Source organism: Halyomorpha halys, unplaced genomic scaffold, assembly GCF_000696795.3.
Source record: "Halyomorpha halys isolate HHAL.00 unplaced genomic scaffold, Hhal_1.1 Scaffold650.1, whole genome shotgun sequence".
In the NCBI taxonomy this organism is placed as follows: Eukaryota; Metazoa; Arthropoda; class Insecta; order Hemiptera; family Pentatomidae; genus Halyomorpha; species Halyomorpha halys.
This window is the reverse complement of record NW_027109230.1, coordinates 348,809-356,184: the sequence shown is the minus strand read 5'-3', so window position 1 is coordinate 356,184 and position 7,376 is coordinate 348,809. Positions and strand designations below refer to the sequence as shown.

The 7,376-nt window shown below is 29.5% G+C and overlaps 1 protein-coding gene across 1 annotated transcript in view; it reads right to left on the bottom strand.

Annotated features, from left to right (window-relative positions):
* Positions 1-5,750, bottom strand: part of LOC136795766 (uncharacterized) — a 198,732-nt gene extending 192,982 nt beyond the window's left edge. The window contains exon 1 of the mRNA XM_067047438.1: positions 5,705-5,750. The gene's annotated coding sequence lies outside the window, so the exon portion shown is untranslated. The remainder of the gene's footprint in view (positions 1-5,704) is intronic.
* Positions 5,751-7,376: the final 1,626 nt, after the last annotated feature.

Below are 7,376 nucleotides of genomic sequence, written 5' to 3'. Positions count from 1 at the left end.
GGTTCTTATTTTAAATATATAATAGGCCCTATCAAAGTAGTTCTCCGAAACGTTTTTCGCCAAGGGTTTCTTGTGGGGCTAAAAATAATTATCGGCACCCTGTTCGAGCTAAAAACAAGTAGTGGGATAATTATCCCTAAAGCGGTTAAACATGTATGAAAAGAAGAAAAACAGTAGAAAGTAAATGTTGTAATGCACTGCATATATGATATTTCATTTTTTATATTATCATTACTTTTTATTATTATTTTTTTAATACTTTCAGATATTTTCTTTCCACAATCCTGACATACGCTTTGAACAACCCAGGGTGCCACAGCACCCAGAGTTTGTGAACCACTGGCCTATTGGATATTAATTTATTTCGTATAATTCTTATTCGGTATTTAGTATTATTTACAACACCGTCTAATAAAAATTAATGCATTTATTTTTCTATATTCATCCATGGTACCAGTCGGAGAGATTGGTTAATTTTTTTATGAATCAACTCAATTCTATTCTAATATACTGCAAATAAATATAAAGGCTAAATACAAGAAAATACATTTTATTTTCAAAATATAAGATAAATAAAATTTTTATCAATTAAATTATGAAATATGAAAATCAATAGAAAGATGATCTATTACAATCCTTTGTATTTAATTTATTTTTTATTATAAAATTATTAATATAATTTTACGAATTATTATGCCGGTTGAGATAATTTACAATAATCAAATACTCTACAAACCTTTTTTTATAAAATGAAAGCGTCAGTTAAATTGAATAGTTATGTAAAAATAATAATTCTATTCTCTGCTAATAAAAACGAAGTTTTGCTTTCATAGATTAGCATAAATATTAATAAAACTTAAGGCAGATTTTACTTAACTAAAATAAAATGAGGACATTTTATTTAAATTACAATCTAAGTTTAATTTTAAGTCTGATATTTATAAAGACAAAAAGGAAAAAAAAAAACCTTTTGCTTATAAGTTGGATTCTTTTTATAACTTTGCAGGATTCTCAGAGCCACATTCATTTCAACTTGAGTGTTTAAAATCAGAATTGAATCGTGGTGGGATGGGTCTCTCGCCATTTGTCGGTCAGGATATTTCATTACTTTTTTTCTAATAATACACAATAACGTTTTTCCCCTGTAGAATTTGAGAAACTCGTACAATTAAATAAATAGCTATATCATTTGTAAAATGTGAGTTTCATATCATATTTTTTAAATCTCAACATTTTCTCGAAATTAAAGGTTTTAAATTAAACCATTGGTAATTAATAATTATTGAAGCACCACAAATATAAAGATTATCAACAAATAGTTTAATATACTCTACCGCAACTTAAAAAACTATTCTTTAAAAGGTAAATAAGAAAGTAGAACATAGTTATTTTTAATGGAAGAAGATAACCAAATAGCTTCTAAATTACCCAAGCACAGTCTGACTCAAGGCCTTACTTTTGACTTTGACAGAACCTCCATTCTCGCTACCGTCCCCAACTACCAAAACCTCTAATAAGTGAGGCCCTCTATATCAATCTTGAAAAATACCTGTCGACCACAAAACTGACAAAGATAATGTCACTTATCCACACTCAGCACTGACTTTAAAACCATTTTACTCACCCCCCTCCCCCAATCGTCTCACTCCATTCTGAACTATTGTGGACACCCAAATGGTTTTTCATTTTCATTAATGTTTTAAATTTTATCTATTTATTTTTATCTTTTCACCTTATAACATTTAAAAATATTGTCACTTTCTTATCCTATTTTATATACTGATTCAATAACTTTATATATAGAGAGAGAGAGAGAGATAGAGACCAAAAAGGTTTATAAAATACATTGATTAAAACAATATATATATATATATATTGTTTTAATCAATAAACCTTTTTTGTCTCTCTCTCTCTATTTATCGTATATATTTACTTGTTGTAATATTAGATGTTTCTATCAGTTTACTTATCTATATGTTAACAAAAATATTACCCTTCCTAAGATCCTAGTGTAGGAAGTGGGGACATTTTCTACCTGATTTTCCTTTTCTCAGTCGTTCGATCTGTTTCAATCTGATTGGTGATTACCCCCTATGTTTATTGTTTATTTTTAATTATGTTCCTAATATCTCACCTATGCCATATTTACTACTCTTATCTGTTCTACATTTTTACACCCACCTTTTTATCACATTTATAACAATTTTTAAGGAGTTTTCTCGTACAATTTATTAGTCTAGATCTGTATGTAGAACTTTTATCACATATGGTTACATTTATTAGTAACTTGCTTCTATTCCACCTATATGTTGGTTCCTTATAATTATAATTATAAATTCCTTATATTGTTATTATTATTTCGTTTTTATATACTTTATATACATAACAATTGAAATGTTTTTTATTTTAATGTTTGGCCAATTATATAATGTTTGTGTCTTGTTTTTTCATTTAGCGATGACGAAGCCCTGCAAAGTGCGGCGAAACTTTGATTACCAACACATAGTTTTCTTTTTACTATTTTGACACCTTTATTGACCGCCATCCGCACTATCTTCCTGCAACAAAGTTATTTTTGTTTTGATTAACAGATTTTTGGCTCAAAATAATTTAATTTTGAGTATATACATCAAAGGAAATATTGCATTCTATTTCTATGATTCTTATTATTATATATAATTCAATAAATATAGTCCTAAAGAAACGATAATTGTAGGCACAAGAGAAAACAAATCTAATGATTAAACTCGAATCAAGTAAAGTAAGTAGGACCATCTTTTATTATTTTTTGAGTACCCAAAATATGCAATTTACATTAGTAGTTTATACTTCACTCTATTCTATTTTTTATTATTTACGTTTCTACTGAATTATTAATTTAAAAAGTAATTTAATATAGTTGTGTTGTATTTTTCATCCGTTACGACGATGATACTGTAGTGCTGATATGATAACCTACAATCATGAGCACTGAGCCGAAAAGGTACCATTTTTTATAACAATAGAAAAGATATTATAAAAAAATCATTCACACCGTTATAACAGTTATTTTCTGTCACTTATCGAAGTATTTTTTCCAGAAATAAAGGGTTCCATGAGAACTTTCTGTTTTGTAGGTTAAGGATTTCGATCCATATCGAAAATCTTGGCTTCAATTAAAACAAATTTATTGAAACTGTAATACAAATATACAATTTTTTCAATTTCAAAACATCTTAAAGATGAAAGTAGCTTCCCATATAAAACATGAAAATTAAATAAATGAAGGTACATTTTAATCAAAGGCACTGTTAAGCTATAACTCTAGTCCTTGGATTCCAGCAGTGACTTTATTTATTCTGTTATATCAGGCATGGTTCAGTTCGGGGGACTGTAAACTCCCTTGGGGTAGATCAAGCCTAAATGAACAAGGTATCTTTATTTGGAAGAGAAAGTAGCCCTCCAGTAATTTGAATAACAGTTATACAAGAAACGTTTGGTGTTAACCAAGTACTGAGACGAGAGGTCACAACGCTTTTTTAAATATTGAAAATTTGTTTCAAAATTAAATCAATCCACTTTTTTCATAAAATACCATAAATATACCAATCTATGAGTTCTCAACTCATCTACATACCTAAATTGTCCAAAAGCGTATCCAAAATGTGCTTAAAAGTTTTTGATGTACCTAGTAAAATTATGAAAAATATTTCGAGACAGTTTTATAATAAAACGTCTAAAACATTGGCATAGGCTATATAAGTCATTTTTTAACAAAAACTCTCCCAAAATCAGTTCAAGCTGTAGGATTTGGGTGGATTTTAGAACTAACAACTCATAAGTAAGGCACATTAGGATTAACATTTTGATACAAAATATTCTCTTTAAATAAAAGTTAAAATTTAAAAAAAAGTCTGCCATAGCGCAAATAACCAGTTCTGATAGTCATAATTGGATAATTAATTTCAGAAAGGTGATACATTCACGATTATCGTTATTTTACTGATTTCGCAAAATGATTGTTCTAAATGCATATATTTCATTACAAAATTATCCAACTTTTGGATTTCTTATTTTTATTATACCAAATATTGCAATCATAAATATTTCATTGCGATATAGTGTCTTCCTCCCACAAGAAGATGTATTCTGAAGAACAACTCAAATACACATTGAAGAAAAAGTGACAAAAAAGTGGGAGGGATGAAAATTATAATTTACTGAAATGAGCAAAAAATGTATTATAAAATAAATGAATTAGGTTAGATTTATCTAATAAAATAAAAAATACAGAAGAATTATTATGAATTTCATGGAAAACCGTCTTCTCCCGCATAAACTTATACCAGAGGGTGTTCTATATTCGCCAAGAATGGGTAACTTCAATTAATGTTTTATTTCCACTAAATATTAAACCCTTATACAATTTTATAATATTCATAGATTTTTTCAATGCCCATGACTTTGCTGCTATAACATCTTTTTTTACGAATATCATACAGGAATATCAATGTTTAATTATTTCCTTTCTTAAAATCAGTAATTACTGAATAAAATATATTATATTATAATTAATATGTAACATTAATGATAATATATTTATATATTATTCCTAAATTATTTTTGTGTATGTAATTTATATACTAAAAAGCCCATTAGTCCAAACTTTTTAATCTCCCACATGAACGAGAGACGGCTAAAGAATTGAACAAATTTAGATCAGAATTTTATCGTAGTATACATGTCAATTTTGGGGACTTTCAAACATTCAAATGGTAGTGTTCAGACAGTTTTTCTAAATAACTCTGAATCATTTTTTTTATATTTATGCTCCTGAATAAGCATCAGATATATTTTAGTCTGACTTATTCTTCTGAGTTGAACAATATCCTGTAGCCAATTTTTAAATTAAAAAATTGCATTCACATTTCCAGATAAACAGGCAACTTCCAGCATTACATTAGAATTTAGTCATAGAACACATCTTAATTTTCGGATTTTACAAGCATTTAAATAGTAGTGATGACATAGTTTTTTTCGAGATTGCTAAAAACCTATTTTGATGCATCTTTCCTTTCTGAAATAAACGACTCAATTATAATTATTATAACTTATTCAACATGAATAATATAAACAATATACGAGAGAGGCGACTTCCAGCTAACCTATTCTCTTCCAGAGGATCTTGAAATCTATAAAAAAAAAAAAAAATGTACGTTCTAAAAACCAAAAAACTTAATATATTACTGATACTAAAAAATATTTTTACCATTTTTGAACAAAATTGGATATAAGAAGAAGTATAAATATTTTATTATAATAAGTCTATTTCATATATTTTATATAAAGCATTGAAATATATCTTTGATTAGAGGCAAATTTGTAGCTAAAGTACTTCAAAAAATTTAAATAAAAAAAGTTAATTTTAATTCAAGAATCTTTTAAGTACATAGAATATAGATTGAAAAATCTGAAATAAACTATTTTAATTATGAAAAAATTATATACAAAAATTAACCCATCTGAAATAAAACTTATTTTTAATACTAAAGAATGGTTAATAATGGCTCTATAAAATAATAGTTTTATTTTATAAAGTTATAGGTCATTCGCTCTCTATAATTGATCTATATATTATAAAACAGCGCACAAGCATGTAACGTCAAAAAGATTTGAAATTGTATATATAAAAAAATATTTACATATACGAAACGGGACGACTCACCGAAAGAAATATATTGTCGTAGTCCCGCTTCTGGCAACAGGTTTCGAGAGACTGGTGCCTGACTGAGAGAGGACAGCGCATGTGTCCGCCCAAATCCGATACTACGGTGGTGGGAGGAGAAATCTACGCGATTCGAAGCCGGTGATGGACGATTTCTTCCAGAAAGGTCTTACAAGAAGCCAAGGAATCTAAAGAAGGCATCCATCCTTGGCACAGCACTCAAGGCCATAACTTGATTGACTACATTTTCATATCATGTCAAAGTACTCAAAATGACAATTTCCAATGAAAAACAAAACCCAATTGATATACGTCAAACTATTCATTAACTGGCTATATTGATTGAATTCACCATGAAGGGTAATGGTTAAAAAATCTTTACTTATTACGCACCAAAATCCATCTTGAAATAAAAGAATACATCATAATAAAGTTTACAACTTTTTATAGCAAATTAAAAGCAGTTGATGTGTAATAACATACCACATCATCAATAACAATCATTGAAATACACAAAACTCGCTCAATTTATATTTTATCAACATAAAGATAACATTGGATCTCAAAGCTAAGTCACACCAAAATTCATATTTATTAGCAGGGACGCTAATGAACTAGATCCACTTAGCCGTAGAGATTGCTCCAAAAAGATCATCGTCATTAAATGTTACAGTGGCTCTGTATGTTACTATATCGATTGTTGAGTTTGAAATAAAATTCTTATAATTTAATAGATTTTTGTAATTATATATAGATTTTGTTATTAATGTTAAAATCGAGGAAATGTTGGTGACTTCTTCTGCACCCAAAAGTTCCTTAAAAATGGAAACGATATCATCAAAAATCAACAAGGTAAGAAAATGTTACATAACTATAATATTACTTCTCAAGAAATGGTATTTGTTATTATTTTTTTACTCCAAAAGTCCTACCTAATTTTCCTACATATAATCATCGTTTAATCAAAAACAATACATCAACATCTAAGCGTAAAAATTATACGAAGAATAACATAAAAGAATTTTAAAGCCAGTTTTACTTCGATAGAAACAAAATAATCCATGCATATTTATTTTATAATATATTCATTCTTCTCCAAAATAAAAAAAAATAGTCAAGTGGTCACTTCACCTGGTCAAGAAAAATCTAGCGTCGAAAACGGTTAGTACCCAATATTTTCTTGGAAAACTGAAACTCAAACCATGTTTCGGTTCTGTCAACGTACAGACAGCAGGATGATCGAGAACGCCGTCTTCTCTGAACTGTTGGGAGGATCTCCAGCTCAGAAGCCACTGCAGCCGCCGACCGAGTCTGCGCCGGTGACCAGTGCCTCTGTCAAGCCAGCCATGGAACAGCTATTCCCCCGCATTGACCAAATGATGGGCATGGTAACTATGCTCATAGAGATGATGGGCAAGATCCTCGCTTGCCATTATGACTGAGGATCTATTCATAAATTACAATGTCAGAGCCCTCTCACCGAAGCAGGCTGAAATCGAGCTTCTACTGCACCAGGACAGACCATCAGTGGTGGCGCTCACCGACACTATGCTTGCACCACACACCAGACGAGGTGGACTCGGCGGTGGAGGTAATCACCACCACCATCCACAATAGAAACTTCCCGAAGTTCACTCTTGTTCCCAACGCCATCAGGAAGCCACCGAAGCAC